An 18,913-nucleotide genomic window follows, 5' to 3' on the forward strand; every position below is an offset into this window, starting at 1 on the left:
TCAAATGTTGTTCTCATTATTTCAGAGGGTTGCATCACCCAGATACACAGGTATGCCTGTGTGTGTGTGTGTGTGTGTGTGTGTGTGTGTGTGTGTGTGTGTGTGTGTGTGTGTGTGTGTGTGTGTGTGTGTGTGTGTGTGTGTGTGTGTGTGTGTGTGTGTGTGTGTGTGTGTGTGTGTGTGTGTGCGTGTGCGTGTGTGTGAGAGAGAGAGAGAGAGAGAGAGAGAGAGAGAGAGAGAGGGCAGTAATAATTGTTCATATACCTACTATATTCTGGTACCACTCTAACATTATTTTTACTCACACAAAGTATTTCATTTAATTCAGGTCAGTTATTTCTCTTTATTGCTCTAATGCGATGTCAACCAATGGCCCAAATACACACAAATGTAATGTAAATCTTGTCTTGTTAGCATTAGTCTGGGACCAATTCAAATGTTCTGCTTTTTGTAATAAGATAATATTAAGTAAATAAATAAGTGACAACAGAAAGCATGAAAGGCATTAGGCAGATGTTGTTGTCAGTACTGTGGAGGCTTGTATGTGTGTGTTTACATATATACACTATATAAAGAATATATAGTTTTATATATATATATATATATATATATATATATATATATATATATATATATATATATATATATATATATTGTATAGGACATTTGTTTTGTTCTGTTCCACAGCAGAAAGAAAGTTTTAGAATGAAGTAAGTAAATGATGACAGAATTTTCAGTTTTGGTTGAACGTTTTAAGTGATTATTCTTTGATAATCTTCTCGTCCAGTTGATTGTCAACAGCTGCGAACATTATTGAGTCAATGAGTCTTGACTTGAGAACCAAATGCATCTAATTGGTTAATGAATCATTCAAACCTGTTTTGTGAACTGACTCATTGAAAATATCTGATTCAAAAGAATGATTTGTACATGACTGCTTCTTTTACAAATGTGATAAGGATAAATAGGGCTGATGTCAAGGTTTTTGAAAAGATTTGATTTTAATCTGACTCTGTTCCTCAGAAAAAAAGAAAGAAGTAGGCTATAGCACATGTGTCATATGGACCTCTTTTATGGTTATTTAATGGTGCTTTAATGTCCCACTCATTGCAATTATGGAAAATATTGACCAGTACCTTTTGTGTTCCATCAAAGAAAGAACGCCATAGAAGTTTGGAACAAGTTTTTTTAATCATCTAAATAATGGCCTTTCTGTCTACTTTAGGAAACCAGTTTGACCTCAAAGTTTTCAGCATTAAAAAGGCAGGAACCACAACAGTCTGCTGAGGTTGAGTAAATTTGACTTTCTATAATTCAAGAGTGTCAGCTGGGCCTTTTGTGAGCTCTGGGTCAATCAGTCATTCCCAGACATAAGTCAGTCACCAAAGAGGAGAAAGCAGAACACAAGGATCGATACAGAGAGTTTTAATGAGGATCTCTAGTGATTGCTTTGGCAGCCAGGATGGATTTGAGACTGAGGGGGCGTCGGTCATCTGTTTCTTCTACTATAGTAAAAGCAGCCTGCCATCTCCATTATGTGTGATGCAGACCTGAGGGCATAGCTACACAATTGCAATGTGAATAATTGAATATTTATTCTGTTGGAATAACCATCTCGCTGAGAATGCACATAAAGAAAGAGAAGAGGCCGGAAAAGGATGGAGAAAGACCGGACTGGGATGAGAAGGGAGGCGAGAGTCAGTCAGAAAAGATCGGCATTCAGATCTCCTTCTTTGTGTGAAGATTTACGTAACCACCTTGCTTTAAAAATAGACGCGAGAATTTTCAAGCGCATACATGTCAGACATTTGACAAAGCGTAATATTTTAATTAGATGGAAAGGAAGGAGAACCACATTGTGTAAGTGACAGTAACTGTTGGAGTTGTCTGGTGCATTTTAGGATTTGTATAATTTAGGTCTTCAACGTGATGACTATGTTGTCCTTTATAGCACACACTGAAATGGTCACACCAATACGTTTGGTGCTTTAAAGGATGTTAAATGTATGTCACTACATGTCACCAAAATGGTTGATAGTTCTCAGGCATGTTGTAATTATGACTATTTATTGTGATGGTGAGCTTTTTTCCTCAGAATTGCTACTCTGTTTTCACAACTCCAGCTTTATTTCGGTAGCACTTTACAACAAGGAAGGTTTCATAACATTATTCAATTACATTAGCTAACATGTACTAAACAACAACAATACTTCCACTTTATAGGTACAACTGTTCAACTGCTCATTAATGCAAATATCTAATCAGCCAATCACATGGCGGCAACTCGAAGCCTTTAGGCATGTAGCAAACTGAGCATCAGAATGGGAACAAAAGGTGATTTTGAATGTAACATGGTTGTTGGTGCCAGATGTCTGAGTATTTAAGAAACTGCTGATCCACTAGGATTCTCACACTCAGCCATCTCAAGGGTTTCCAGAGAATGGTCTAAAAAAGATCAAATATCCAGTGAGCAGCAGTCGTGTGGGCAAAATTGCCTTTAATTGTCCCTTAATACCAATTGAGCATAGTTTAAACTCCACAGTTATTGCTGTCCATGTCAATCCCTTTATGACCACAGTGTACCCATCTTCTCTGATTCTGATTTTAAGCACAGTGGTACTACATTCTGTGCAACAGCTCAGACATGTTTTAATTCTTTGAGCATACAGTTTATAGTAACGATACGTGGCAGAAGTGGACCGTAACTGTCACGAGTTATGGTGCAGGATGAAGAAGAGGCTGAGGCAAAGAGCTCCAATACAAAATATTTACTTTTAAACAAAACAGGAAACAGCTACAGGCAAGAAGACAGGCAGAACACTCACAACAACACCTAAGCATTTACACGTAACATATACAAGAACCGACAAAGACAGACTGAACAGAGAGAACTAAATACAGATACAAACGACCACTAACGAGGTGAGGACAGGTGACACAGATGATTAAGACGATGAACAGGTGGATGATTGAGGGAGTGAATTCAGGTGTGGAGACAAGAGGATGCTGGGAAGTGTAGTGAAGATGACTAAGACAGACCGGTGCAGACGAAGACTGTGACAGAATGCCCCCCTTCAACAAGGCGCGACCTCGCGCCGTAGAACATCAATGGGGTGGGGGGGCGGGCGCCCTGAAGGCTGGCCAGGGCGTGGCCAAACTGGGACGGGAAGCCTCCAGGGCGGATCAGGAAGTGCAGGCGGCCATGGCGGAGCAGGACGTGGGCGTGGCCAGGGCGGAGCAGGACGTGGGCGTGGCCAGGGCGGAGCAGGACGTGGGCGTGGCCAGGGCTGAGCAGACGAACCCTCGGGCGTCCAGGGTGGAACTGTCGGACCCTCGGGCATCCCGGGCGGTGGAGACCCTTCGGGCGGCCATGGTGGTGCGGACCCTTCGGGCGGCCATGGTGGTGCGGACCCTTCGGGCGGCCATGGTGGTGCGGACCCTTCGGGCAGCCATGGTGGTGCGGACCCTTCGGGCGGCCATGGTGGTGCGGACCCTTCGGGCGGCCATGGTGGTGCGGACCCTTCGGGCGGCCATGGTGGTGCGGACCCTTCGGGCGGCCATGGTGGTGAGGACCCTTCGGGCGGCCATGGCGGAGAAGCCCCTTCGGGTGGCCGTGGGTCCTTGGGCGCCCACGGCGAGGGCCTATGGCCCCCCCAAAAAAAATTAATGGGGAGAGTGACAGAGTCATTACAAGTCTCTGGGCTGGACGGAACCAGCGGTGAAGGCCCGGCTATGCTGGATGGAACCAGCGGTGAAGGCTCAGAAGGGCTGGACGGGACCAGCGGAGAAGGCTCTGGCTCGGCAGGCGTGCAGGGAAGCTCAGGCTCGGCAGGCGTGCAGGGAAGCTCAGGCTCGGCAGGCGTGCAGGGAAGCTCAGGCTCGGCAGGCGTGCAGGGAAGCTCAGGCTCGGCAGGCGTGCAGGGAAGCTCAGGCTCGGCAGGCGTGCAGGGAAGCTCAGGCTCGGCAGGCGTGCAGGGAAGCTCAGGCTCGGCAGGCGTGCAGGGAAGCTCAGGCTCGGCAGGCGTGCAGGGAAGCTCAGGCTCGGCAGGCGTGCAGGGAAGCTCAGGCTCGGCAGGCGTGCAGGGAAGCTCAGGCTCGGCAGGCGTGCAGGGAAGCTCAGGCTCGGCAGGCGTGCAGGGAAGCTCAGGCTCAGGCTGGACGTGGCTGACGTGAAGCTCAGGCTCAGGCTGGACGTGGCTGACGTGAAGCTCTGGCTGGACGTGGCTGACGTGAAGCTCTGGCTGGACGTGGCTGACGTGAAGCTCTGGCTGGACGTGGCTGACGTGAAGCTCTGGCTGGACGTGGCTGACGTGAAGCTCTGGCTGGACGTGGCTGACGTGAAGCTCTGGCTGGACGTGGCTGACGTGAAGCTCTGGCTGGACGTGGCTGACGTGAAGCTCTGGCTGGACGTGGCTGACGTGAAGCTCTGGCTGGACGTGGCTGACGTGAAGCTCTGGCTGGGCGTGGCTGACGTGAAGCTCTGGCTGGACGTGGCTGACGTGAAGCTCTGGCTGGACGTGGCTGACGTGAAGCTCTGGCTGGACGTGGCTGACGTGAAGCTCTGGCTGGACCAGCGGTGAGGGCTCGGCTGGGCTGGACGGAACCAGCGGTGATGGCTCGGCTGGGCTGGACGGAACCAGCGGTGAGGGTTCTGGACTGACGGTCTCTGGCTGGACGGTCTCTGGCTGGACGTGGAGCGAAGGCTCGGCTAGGCTGGAGGTCTCGGCGGGACGAGACTCAGGCTGGACGGTCTCGGCGGGACGAGACTCAGGCTGGACGGTCTCAGGCGGAAGAAGGTCAGGAAGGTCGTCAAAAAGATCAGACTCAGGCTCGGCAGAACATGACTCAGGGCCCACAGTGAGGGAGGATCCACAAACCCATAAGGTGTGGTCGATGAATTCGACAAAAGGGAGATGAAGATCTCCCAACAGCAGCATCTGGGCAAGTAGATCGTCCATCCCACTCCAGAATTGCTGCTTGAGAGATTCCTCATCTCTACTCACGTCCTGATAAAGGTTGATATAGACCTCTACATACTCCTCCAGTGATCGTCCATCCTGGGAAATCCAGTGATCTGCCCTCATGCTAATTCTCTTTTTCCTCATGGTCGGTTCTTCTGTCACGAGTTATGGTGCAGGATGAAGAAGAGGCTGAGGCAAAGAGCTCCAATACAAAATATTTACTTTTAAACAAAACAGGAAACAGCTACAGGCAAGAAGACAGGCAGAACACTCACAACAACACCTGAGCATTTACACGTAACATATACAAGAACCGACAAAGACAGACTGAACAGAGAGAACTAAATACAGATACAAACGACCATTAACGAGGTGAGGACAGGTGACACAGATGATTAAGACGATGAACAGGTGGATGATTGAGGGAGTGAATTCAGGTGTGGAGACAAGAGGATGCTGGGAAGTGTAGTGAAGATGACTAAGACAGACCGGTGCAGACGAAGACTGTGACAGTAACGAAGTACATTTGCCTGAGGACTGTACTTAAGTACACTTTTTGAGTACCTGTATTATTTTTTCTGGAAACTTTTTACCTTAACTTCACTACATTTGAAAGACAAATATCCTACCTATTACTCTACTACATTTCTGTCAAGGTCCTTGAGTAGAAATTAGCAACGTCAGTCAAGGGGATGATTTTTTTTTTTTCATCTCTAAAACGTAATTGATTTTTTGCAGGTGACAGACAGCCTACCAGTAATCACTCTTAGAGTCACGTCACGTGTCGTGAATTTCAGCGATTTCCCATCATTTTCTTTGAACACTAATCAACCGGTGGCAAAATGGATGAAGACAGATCCTCGGTGCAATGGGGCATCCATGGCAAATAGGTCTTTCTGTTTTGCTGTTTGTTAAAGCAGTTTCGTTGTTGGGCAGTTATACAGCTTTGGTTGTGTAGCTGGGTTTTAAACCAGGTTGGATTTTTACAGACCACTTGATTCAAATTTGCATGAATGGATACACCTAGATGTGTACTTATTTTGTTGGGGTGGTTGGAGTTTTAAATAAAAAAATGAAGATGATTATGGCTGTTGTTGTTGTTTTTTTGGTCAATTCAATTATTTAATTTCTATAGGTTTTATAACATTCTAAAAGCTCTTAATTCCACAGATACTACTAACTGGTAGGTGTATTCACTAGTTTTTTTCAGAGGCATAAGGTACTGTAAGTTACACACAACAATGCAACAATAATAAAACAATGCATTGACATTTACTTTTGAATCTTAAGTACTTTTAAAAAGGAGCACTTCTGTACTTTTACTTAAGTAAAAATCGGCCTTTACAACTTTTACTTGTAACAGAGTAATATTTGACCAGTAGAAGGCTATATCTGTACTTTCACTTAAGTAAATTTCACTTGAAAATTTTCTTTCTGAGTCTGGCCTAGTTGTCATTTGGTTTGTCCTCAGTGTTTTAGGATTTCCTCATTGCACAGCAGTTTCCAGGCATCACTCCTGAGCGTGGCTTTCTGTCCCCTGCATTTTTTCAACTACCTGTCAAGACTCTCTAGGGGTTGTAATTAAATTCCATTGGTAGGGTAGCGATCCTGTCAATTACGCAATGACAGTATTGAACCCTGCAGCCTGACAGGATAAATACGCTCTAACAGAGAAGCCTGCTTGCATGAAACACCAGCACTGTGTGGCAAACGGTTAAAAACTCTCTCACACAGGGCATGTAAGGTGAGGGCTCCCAGAGGCAGTGTCGATGTCTAATCCACGTATCCTATTCTCTTGCCTCCCACACCGTAGATCCCAACAGAACCCTCAAGATCCCCAGGAGAAGATTGCTTATGTGGATGATATGATCATGTTCCCTTTTGGTGGGAATGTCTGAAATCTATACCATCACTTGAGATGTAAAGTCTCTTGCTCTCCTCGGCCTCAAGTGTGGGAGGTTCTTTTAATGCAAGGGTTTGTGAAAAGGGAAATCATGTCAGACTTTCACTTGAGCATCCTTTCCTCCCCCATTCTTGCTTCTTTTCTCTTTTCTCCTTCTTTACCATCTGTATAATCAGCCCACCTTCCTTTCCCTTCATAATGGGAATATCTTAGTTACAGATGTGCAGTTGCTTAACTGTGATTAACCATTCTTCTAGACCATCAGCTTTGGAGAGAGATGAAAAAGTGTTAAAATATACAAAGAGAAGTCTTTCTCACCTTCACATTTCCATACATATATTCACAGTATTTATCAGTGTTGAGGAGGTGCAAACTATACAGTTACTAGCTTAATTATTTTCAGTAGAGCAGCTGTTTTCATAATACTAGCTTTTACAGTAACAAGGTATAGTGTAGCACGACAAAATGCACATTTAAAGCAATAAGGCACTTAAATGCATTTTTTTTTTAATGGCACATGAGTAAAGTGGAATGCCGAAAACCCCCTTAACTGCAGTTTAATCACTGCAATACTCAGCCTTCAGTGGCTTATTACTCTTGTAAAAAGGGTGGCAACAGCAATATGATAAATAAAAGATACAAATGGTCCAAAAATAATGAATTAGAATAAACATTATATACATATATTAGCCATTGTTCAGTAAATTGTCACATGCGAAATATAGTAATTTCTCTAATAGCATCCACACCAATGGATGATAACATTCTGTTTAATATAAGCGCATGCTGCAGTTATGTTGTCTACCACTTTAAATGCTTGAGCTCTTAAAAGCAATATGGATTCTGATTGGGTGTCAATGTTTTTATCAATCAACATCAGGGAAAAAAATAAACTTCCTCATTCTCACAGATTTAGAATGATTAATAAAACTTTGGAGTTATAGTTATCACCCTTGGTGTGCTCAGGTCCCTCAGGTCTGGTCTAAATTTTGATAAAAATGTTGAGGGAAAAAAAAAGCTAATTGTCTATTGTCAATCGTGTGTTACTTTTAAACCAAGCAGCTTCTGTGAATCCACATGACCAACTTGAACCAGGTGCAAAATCTGTGTTGGGAAAACTAGCTCTCACATGAAATTCATGTTTGCATGGATTCCTATTGTCATAGTTATATTTATACTTATTGTTTCTTGCCATGAGCAGGCCCTTAGGCAGTTTACGGTTACCATCCAAAGTCTCAACATGGCACATACAAATAGAATGTATGATAATGGATGAACATAATATCTGCTTTTTTATGCAATATTACTGTACATGGATTAATTCAGTATTTACAGATCCTGATACTGCTTGTGTGTTTGTTGCTTGAAGCTTTTCAAAAGCTTGACTACATTATTATGAGAGGATTATAACTTATTAACAAACTACAGAGCTCTACCATCATTGTTATTTCTATTATGTATTGTATATTCTATTATGAATTGTTATTTCATATATTAATGGCATGTGACTGAAATGTGTTTTTCGAAGCTGTGCGTATCTGTTTCTCAGGAGTGCGTCTCCACTTCAAATGCTTTGTTGTAAAGATGTTATTGGTCTTCTGCCAGGAATTTCTGTCTGGGTTGAATGTTTTGAACAGGCTTGTGTTACTACGCCCTGCCATGCATATTCATGTCACATAGATTCATAAACATTCATAAAATAATTCCATACTGGTGAAAGACGTACCTTTACCTTTTAAAAATCTTTATTCAATAATAAATACCATTGGTTTTATCAGCTAATGTTTCATTTTTTATTTGCTAATTTAAATGATTCTACAGTTCAGCTGCTAATATAGAAAAATGCAAACAGAAATATGCTCTTATCCTATTGTTCACATGTGTACCCCTGTTTACAAGCCTAATCAATCTGTTTGCATTTTGGCATAAGCCAGTCGTTTCCTATTATCCTCTGTTTTCATGGATGCATGAGCACTGGATTGGCTTCAAATAACAGTTTTTATCCACGTCCCGTGGCTGACCCAGTGTCTTCCTATAGTAGCACTGTTGGGGAAACAACACTCCTTCTTTGTCTGTGGAGAACTGGCCCATTCAGGCTCATCAAAGTTTCAAGAGTCATTCAATAGAGCAGTGCGGTCCATCCAGGGGAGCCCGTGTTGTATAGAGAAAATGGATACGGGGGCACCTGGGTCCGACTGTATTACTGAGGCCCTGTCAGGCCCATCTCATCTGGGGAGCCACTGGAAAAAAGCACAGGTGGGGTTCCAGGCCATGGATAATTCAAATGTGACCTTCTCTGATAGCTCTGGTTAGGTCTATGCGGTTTCATATCACTGTAATTATATAATTGTTCATTATTTCAAATTTCCCCCCCAATTATTATATTATATTATATTATATTATATTATATTATATTATATTATATTATATTATATTATATTGAGTTGTGTATATTATATTGTGAATGCCCCCCAAACCAAAAAAAAAAACCCTTCACTGATCTTTGATATCTTTTCTTTTTACTCAAGATTTATGTTTGGTGGAAATATATATTCTAAGGGGTGTCATTATTCATTTTGTTTGCCTTTTGTCTAAATCATTAATTCATTTCCTTTGGACAGGTTGATCTGAGGTCATGGGATCTCATTTTCATTAGCATGCAAGTGCATGCAGCTGTATGCAGATAAATATCACCTGTCTCTGTAACTTGGAACGGGTGTGGGCATTTTAATCGTAGAATGAAGCGTATGTTAGAGACTGGACACATATCATGCAAGGTCACTGGATCAGAAGATTACCCAGTGCATGGACAACGGCACAGAGAAGACTGCTGATTCCTTGGATTTTGTCATTAGGGTTCGTTCCAAAGATGACCTGGTAGTACAGAAAGCCATTGTTTAGAACAACACTCTCTTTCAAGAGCTATAGCCAAATCCCTTACAGAGCTGTTTTGATCATTTACACTGAGTTATGGCAGTCTGCCTGTGAGATCGCAAACAGAGATCTGCAGGGATTATATTTGAGCACAAGCTATTATCAAATGAACTTCATGCCTTTATTATAAATCTGACATTGTTAAATAAATCTATAAACCGTTATGCCCAGCTGAATGGTAATAAATTGTCCGTCACTCACTGTCATTCAAAAGTTTCAGGTCGGTGAGAATTTTTTTTAACGTAATTAATACTTTTATTCAGCAAGGGTGCATTAAATTGACAGGAAGTGACAGTAAAGACATTTATAATGTTACAAAACATTTCTATTTCTGAAAAACTGCTTTTCTTTTGAACTTTCTGTTCATCAAAGTATCCTGAAAAAAATATAACAGTTTCAATGAAAATATTAAGCAGCACAACTGTTTAATAACTAATAATAAGAAAATGTTTACTAATAATAATAAGAACATTTTATTGAGAACCAAATCAGTAGCCTATATTACAATGATTTCTGAAGGATCATGTGACACTGAAGACTGCTGGAAGTTAAGATTTGCCATCAAATGTAAATTCTACATTTTAGAAATATAATAAAACAGAAAGCAGTTCTTTAAATTGTATCAATATTTCACAATATTACTGTTTTTACTTTATTTTTGATCATAGACAAATAAATGCAGCCTTGGTGAGCATAGAGACTTGCGTTCAAAAACATCTTCAAAAATTATACCGACCATTTGAATGATATGTATTACCCAAAAGTTTTGAATGATATCTGTGATATCTCAGTGTATCAGGCTGAAAATAGTTCTGTTTAATTATCCTTTGTGATAGCACAGACGAAAGATTCCCAACTCAAGTAATTAAGAATTCACTTTATTTCACGCTCCCATTATTGTATACAAAGAATTCTAGCTGGAACTAAATATGAAACTGAATTATCTTTACATGATTATCATTTGGGTATAATTGCAGGAGTACAATACCATGATTCGCTCATCGATCGGTGCATCTCACTGCTGTAGTGGATCAATTAGAGAAGTCAAGGCCATCCGAGACAGGAGACTGATCCGTCTCCCTGCTGAGCATCCATAAAATGCCTTAAATGGATTACAGTGTACATGATCACATTAGACTGACCACATCCCTGGCAAGAAACGTTCAAACTCAATTTCAAACCTTTGTAGATCACTGACTAAAGATCACTAACATCTATTGTCGTACAATAATGAAGGTTATTCATATCCGATTACAATCAGCTGGGTCATAAATATCTTCGTTTGACCACTTACACCATGTGTCTTCTTGTAAACTAAATTGCCTTTTGTGCAGATGCCAGACTTTCACCTGTGCCAGAAGGTCAAAGGGCCGTGTCAGAGAGACTGAATGGTTTTAATGCCGGTCTTGGCACTGGCATCTAGGGATGAGGTGAAAGCACATGACAAATAAGCAAACATCGTAAAGCGCAACACAGATTGTTCTCGTGGCTCACATTTTGCATTTAGGAATGCAGGAGGATATATTGCTGCTAATAAAAGTGATATTGCTTTGATCCAAATTTATGTAGGCCATTATGTCTGAGCTGTTTAGAGACATCCCAATGACTACTTTACTGGTCTTCTCTTTCTCATCAGAAGAAAGATGGGCTAATACAGTGTGATGTTGCTCTGGTAATAATGGGAAACACTCCATGGATGATATTAGGGTTACTTGTCATTCAGCCGAAGCCTTTTTATCCAAACCACAGGAACTGTCCCCCTAGGTCAAACTGCCGATAAGTGCCTTGCTCAAAGGCACAATGGCAATATGACAGAATTACAAGCAATCATTGTAAGTCACTGAGTAAGTGGATATGAATTTATAACCCTTGTGCTAATGGCAAAGGACCCAGATTAGAATATAAGCATTTGTATAGACATGTACTCACAATCTTGGCATTGCTGAGAAACATACATGAGGTTGTGCACTTCATCATTAACTCACTTTCATTTTGTTCCAAATCTGTACATACTCAAAAGGAGAAATTTTAAAAGCTCAGTTGATCACTCTTTTTCCAATGTAAGCTTTAAATAATAAAAGTGGTCAAAATGACTGCACTATATAATTTTCTATTGTTATCCGAGGTAATCTTCCTTTACCCACTTCTGCTAGAGTGAGTGAGTTTAACTCCAGCATCAGATCAGTCTAATTTGTGAATGGATCATTCAAACAAGTTTTGTGAATCAGACTGACTGATTCATTGAAAAAAATGATATATATATGTAGTAGGAGGGGATTTCCCGTCTCCTGTTTGTGTCACGACCCTTATATGGGATGGGTTGGATGAGGTAAATGGGGGCGGTGTATTTAAGCGCGTAGACGGGAAGCCCTAGAACGTAGGCTGCGTCATACCCACCCCTCGTCCGGTTCTCAGGATCACTATAGTCAAGTAGGGTGACGGAAGTTGTGCGCGGCTCGTGTGGTTTTTAAATGCTTAGAGTGTGTATTTTATTTCTTAAGTGACTGTTGTAGCTGTTTCGACGGCGTGCCCTCGGAGTGGCATAAAGCGCTCAACTGAAAGCTTAAGGTACGTTGGCTATCGCAATATGTTGTGGCGTGCTTTCTACGGTGTTAGTCGAGTCTAATGGGGATTATTGTGTGTTTCATCAGAACACCCGCGAATGTATCCTGATAACGCGATGTGCGTGTAATTCTTGTGTGGTATGTATGATTGAGGGAAAGTTCTTTTTTGTTTTTTTTTTCTATGGAAAAACAGCAGCCGACTCTGACTCTGAGGTGATGCCCAAGCCCCGGACTAATTGAGGTCCCTTTTGAACGAACGTCTTCCCTTGGTTTCCTGTGTAGTTTTTTGTTTGTTTTTTGTTTTTTTCTCTCTTTTTTGTCTTTATTCATTTACAGTCATGGAGGATGAACTGATACAGCTTAGAGACATTGTGTTACAACTGAGAGCCGAAAATGAACGTCTGCGCCAGGAGCCGGCGCAAACCGTTTCAATTGATTCTATCCCGGCCATCTGTGACAATACTGCAGCAAGGCCATCTACAAGCATGGCTGCCGAAGGAATTAGAACTGTTGCTGAGAGACTCGTTCTTATCCCACGGGATAGAAAGTGCCCTATGTTTCGAGGTAACTCTGGTATGAATATTGATGAGTGGGTCGAGGAGGCACGCGCATGTATGCGAGCCCGTCATTTGGCTCCTGTTGATCAAGCTTTCTTTTTGATTGATCACTTGGAAGGTGAGGCCAGGGATGAAATTAAATATCGTTCAGATGCAGAGCGGGGAAACCCAGAAATCATTATTAAGATCTTGCAAGAACTGTATGGCTGTTGTCAATCACATGTTGCATTGCAAGAGGCTTTCTTTCCCAGGAAACAGCAAGAGGGGGAGAGTCTTCATGAGTTTATTTGGCTCTGATGCGCCTTTTGGATATGGTAAAACGTGTTGCACCAGCGGGCACGTTGAATTTCGAGGTGCTATTACGTGACCAATTTATTGAGCATGTTTCTGATTGTTCTCTCCGCAGAGAGTTGAAACAACTAGTGCGTAGTCAGCCGACAAGCACCCTGTTGGATGTCAGAGGAGAGGCCATTAGGTGGGAGCGGGAGGGCAGGCCCGGGGGGGCTCGAGGTCGTAGTCACTCTGTTCCATCGGTCTATGGCCTTCAGTATGGGGTTCAGGGGGGTTCCTCTACCATGTTGGGTAATGGTTCATTAGGCTCAGAACTGGGGGATCTTAGAGCAATTCTGAAGCAACAGCAAGACCAGCTTAATCAGTTAACCCAAAGTATCGCTTTGCTTCAGACTAACCAGAGGTATGTGAGACCGCCCCGTGATGGCCCTGTAATTTGTAGGAGATGTCAGCGTCGGGGACAGTTTGCAAGGGAGTGTGACGGTGCAAGGGTTCCCTTTCGTCCCCTGTCTCACTCTGTAGCGTTACCCTCCACATCTAGTACTAGACCTCTAGCCTCCCAACAGGGGTCGGAAAACTAATGCCCACCGAACCATTGAGCCACAGCTCGGGTGGGGCCCTTATAGGCTCTTGTGTTGTAAGTAGCACAGCAAATTTAATGTCCTCCTGCCCCCATATAGACATTCTTATGGGTGGGATGAAGGTGTCCTGTTTATTGGACACCGGCTCCATGGTGTCTACTGTCACTGAGAGTTTCTTTTTGCAACACTTTAAGACAGGGAGTTTACAGGCTTGCCGGTGGCTTCAGCTTAAGGCTGCTAATGGTTTGGCCATTCCTTATTTGGGTTATCTAGAATTGGATGTTTTCTTGCGTGGTAGGGTCATACCTGGTTGCGGCATTCTTGTAGTAAAAGATCCTCCCGGGGGGGTTAGGGTCCCGGGGGTCCTTGGGATGAACATCATTAGCAAATGCTATGAACTTTTGTTTTTTCAACATGGACCTGCTTTGTTTGAGTTACCAACCGTGTCTCAGGCACCTGTTCAGGTGTTCCATGTCTTACAACAGTGTTATCAGGCATGTGTGGAACCCCTCCCTGAGGTGAAGAATGTTGTTAAACTAAGTCAGGGTAGGGTTCAGCGTATTCCAGGGGGTGTGACCAAGTTTGTCAGGGCGACCTGTGCGATCACTTGTCTGGTAGTACTGCTTTATTTGAGCCTCTCGACTCTGGCCTGCCGGGTGGCTTGTTGGCATCTCCCTCTTTAGTGCGGGTGTTCGGGGGTACAGTTTATGTTCCTATGGTAAATGTTGGTAGTACTGATGTTCTTCTCTACGCTCGCACCCAATTAAGTTATTTGCGCGGGGTGGATGTGGTCAGTTTGCCTGAGGGCGTAGCTGAGTTGAGGGCTATTGAAGTTGCGGGTTCATCTCCCAGCCCAGTTCGTAGCCAAATAGATGCCCTTGATTTATCTAATCTTAGCAGAGAGGAGGCCCAACAGGTAAGGGCTTTGTTGGTTGAGCACCAGACAGTGTTTTCAGCTCATGATGGAGATTTGGGCTGCACTCGTCTTATATCCCATGAAATCCCCCTGTTAGACGACGTTCCAGTTCGGCAACGCTATAGGCGGTTGCCACCCTCTGAGTATGAGGTCGTTAAAGCCCATATCAATCAACTGCTGGAGACGCAGGTTATTCGGGAGAGCTGCAGTCCCTATGCGTCCCCCATTGTGTTGGTGCGGAAAAAGGATGGTAGCCTTGGCCTCTGCGTGGACTACCGTCAATTAGATAAAAAAACTCGTAAAGATGCTTTTCCGTTACCACGCATTGAAGAATTGTTGGATGCCCTTTCTGGGGCCCATTGGTTCTCTACACTTGACTTAGTCAGCGGTTACAATCAAGTTCCGGTGACAGAGAAGGATAAAGCCAAAACAGCCTTCTGTACTCCTTTTGGATTATTCGAGTTTAACCGTATGCCTTTCGGCCTCTGCAACGCCCCAAGTACTTTCCAGCGCCTCATGCAACGCTTGTTTGGAGAACAGCATTGTCAATCTCTCTTACTTTATCTCGATGACGTTGTGGTTTTCTCTTCCTCCATTCCACAGCACCTGGAACGATTAGAGGGGGCGTTAAGCCGACTGGGACAGGAAGGACTTAAAGCCAAGCTGGAGAAGTGCACTTTCCTTAACCAGGAGGTTGGCTATTTGGGACATGTGATCTCCAGCGCTGGCGCCTCTACGGACCCAGGGAAAATCGAGGCGGTGGCACAGTGGCGACTGTGATACTCCAAGCCAAGTGTCGGAGCTGCGTTCGTTCCTTGGCTTCACCAGCTATTATCGGCGCTTCGTGGAGGGCTTTGCAAAGATAGCTGCACCCCTTCATAAGTTAGTGGCAGAGTTGGCTGGTACAAGGGCTCGGAAAGGGACCGGACAGGGACTGGCAGGGGCCTGGACCGAGGCCTGTGAGCAGAGCTTTGAGGGATTGAAAGCTAAACTTACCTCCACCCCAGTATTGGCTTATGCCAATTTCACACTACCCTTCATCCTGGAAGTAGACGCTAGCCATAGTGGCTTGGGAGCAGTTTTGTCACAAGAACAGGACGGTAAATTCCGGCCAATAGCCTACGCAAGTCGTGGTCTTCGTCCCCCTGAACGTAACAAGCTTAATTACAGTTCAATGAAATTAGAGTTTTTGGCCCTGAAATGGGCAGTTACCGAGAAGTTCCGCGAGTATCTCTTGGGGCAAAATTGTATTATCTACACCGATAATAACCCCTTGAGTCATCTTGCCTCGGCCAAGTTGGGGGCAACGGAGCAGCGATGGGTGGCCCAATTGGCCTGTTTCGACTACGAAATTCGATACCGGTCGGGCAGAGCAAATAGGAACGCGGATGCGTTATCCCGACAGTATTCACCAGAGAATATCACCACCTCTGTTCCGGAACTGCTCCAACAGACCGGAGTGGTACCATCATCTCAGGTAACCCAAACGGCCATCTTCGCTTTACCCCATCACTCTGCCTCTGATATATGTTCTCTCCAGTGGTCAGACCCGGTTATTCAAGCGATTTGGACCCTTCGGAAATAGAAGATGGACCCTGGTTTAATGATGCGTCAAGCACTATCCTCCCAGGCATTGGCGTTATTACGGCACTGGGATCGTCTGGTGGAGATTGATGGGGTATTACACCGTCGCACTCTTCGACCTAATGGGGTTGAGGAGGTGTATCAAGTAGTTCTACCAGCAGTGTTGAAGCAAGATGTACTTACCCAGTTACACCATGATCATGGGCATCAGGGGGTGGAATGGACAATGGAGCTGGTCCGTCAACGCTGCTTTTGGCCGGGAATGGCAGCGGAAGTAAAGCGCTGGTGCCAAGAGTGCGAGAGGTGTCAAGTGGCGAAACATACGAATCCCGCCCGCTGCCTACCCCTAGCTTCATGAGACATCTTTTGGCTTCACGGCCTAATGAGATTTTGGCCATGGACTTTACCGTATTGGAGCCCTCACATAACAGCCTAGAAAATGTGCTTGCAATGACAGACATTTTTAGTAAGTTTACAGTGGCCATACCTACCCGGGACCAGAGGGCCTCGACTGTGGCCCAGGTTCTCGTGACAGAGTGGTTTTACAAGTTCGGGGTGCCTAGTCGTCTCCACTCCGACCAGGATTGTACGCCTTGTAATGGTTGTTATTTTTGGTAATTAATTATTTTCTTTGTTTGCTTTTGTGGTATATTTGTGGTATACCGTATATTTCTTTTCTTTTTTGTGAATTTGATGTGATTCTGTGCTTGGATCCAGTGTGTCAGGAGGAATGCCTTGTTTTTAACATTATGCTAATTTTACTGTTTAAATAAACATGCCATTATTTATATTGGGCTTAACGATGCCAGTCGAATGGATTTCTTAACCAAATAAACTCACTAATTTGTTCATTGTATGAAGACTGTCTTTTCACTGCACCACCGAACCTGAGTTCCTTTCTTTACTTCCTTGGGTGAAACTCCCGAGGTGGCGTAGTCAGTATTAGTTGAATCAAAATATATTGAACGTATTGGCCAGGTTACATATATATATATATATATATATATATATATAGAGAGAGAGAGAGAGAGAGAGAGAGAGAGAGAGAGAGAGAGAGAGAGCGTTTAATGGACACGACTAAGTAACCAAAAAATCAATTTGTGCTTCATGTCTGATGTAGCTCGAGCGCTTGGAGCCACATCCAGTGTAGACAGCATCACTGATAATGGGTTCTAATTGCTTTTGTCACTCATGTCTGGTGTAGACACGGTTTAACATTAAGTTAACTACATTTAAATAATTATAATATTTATTGGGCCCCCTGGAAGTTTGCTGAGGCCCCCTGGTTAAGAACCACTGATGTAAACCACCCTGTTTTTTCCTTTTTGTGTTTTGCAGGAAAATGAAAGTCAAACAGGTTTGAAATGAGGCTGTGTAAATGATAAGAGAACTTTCACACTTTGGTGAACCATCCCTTTAAGGTAAATAGCCTCTTTAAAACATGGAAATAAATCTTTTCACCAGGGATTAGTTTGAATGGCAAATATCTTGCCTACTTGAAAAAAAAAGTACAGCAGTTAAGAGAAAATTTGGTCAGGGCACCTTGCACACTTTAAATTTGGTCTGGGTCAACAGCACAAGCAAGAATTCAGGTGACATTTTAATTCACTCTCCTCAGCAGGCAAAAACACACGAGTATTAGAGAAAAGTAGCACAGTAATGTCATCCTAGCCCTTGGAAAAAGTGATTACAAAGACAAACTGCAACCCAACAAAACCAGGCTAGCACTTAAACTGTCCTTTTCCTCTTCTATTTGAGTTATATGACCTCCATACTCTGTTTCCAGCACGCTTGGCTTCACCTTTAGAATTATTTTGAGTGGCTCTTGACATAATCCCAGCCTCCGACATCTTTTTTTTTCCTGAAAAGAGTTCTATGTGGCATTGTGCCAGAAATGAACCACTCCTCCCAGCGTCAGATCCCTGTGAGTTACTATTACGCTAACATTACGATTCCCCTCCTCCATTTAACTCCCTATCCTTTCTTTGCTTCTCTTCTGTTTTTTTTTTGCCCGTCTGAAAACACTGCTCTTTTGCTTCAAAAAATCTCACCAGTTTTTCCCCCCAGGGTTGAACTTGGTGATATTCTAATTGCTTTCCACTATTTTCAGCAACTTCCACCTCCCACCCCCGATCTCTCTCACTCTCTCTATCTCTCACCACCCCCTCCCTGGCCTTTGAAGGTGGGCAGAAATAGCGCATGTTTCTTGTATCTACAGCGTGCCTTTCTAGACAGAGAAATGAGCCATCATTAATGAAAACAGATTTGTTTTATGACCCAATTGTGTCCGCATCAGGCCTCCCATGACTCAGTCTTATCCGGTGGGTTTCCAGAGATCAATTTATGTTGGAAACAGATCGCTTTCGATTTTTAGTCCATTGGATTTAAGTGTAACCAGGCCAATTTTGACCACTGTTACGATTTATGTTGTGTTGTTTAATTGAGAGAAGACACAGGACAGTGGAACTGCCGCTGGCGGAGGGTTTATAATCATGGAGCATGTAGAAGGTACTGGATGGATTAAAGAGAGAATACAGCAGTGAGAAATGTTTTCTCCGTGATTTTATCACCTCTCCTCAGCGTCCTCAAAGCAGTCTTAACAAACATCACAATGATAACAAC

This window comes from Siphateles boraxobius, unplaced genomic scaffold, assembly GCF_051911475.1.
Source record: "Siphateles boraxobius isolate OS27281-9 unplaced genomic scaffold, OSU_SipBor_1 46, whole genome shotgun sequence".
Lineage (NCBI taxonomy): Eukaryota > Metazoa > Chordata > Actinopteri > Cypriniformes > Leuciscidae > Siphateles > Siphateles boraxobius.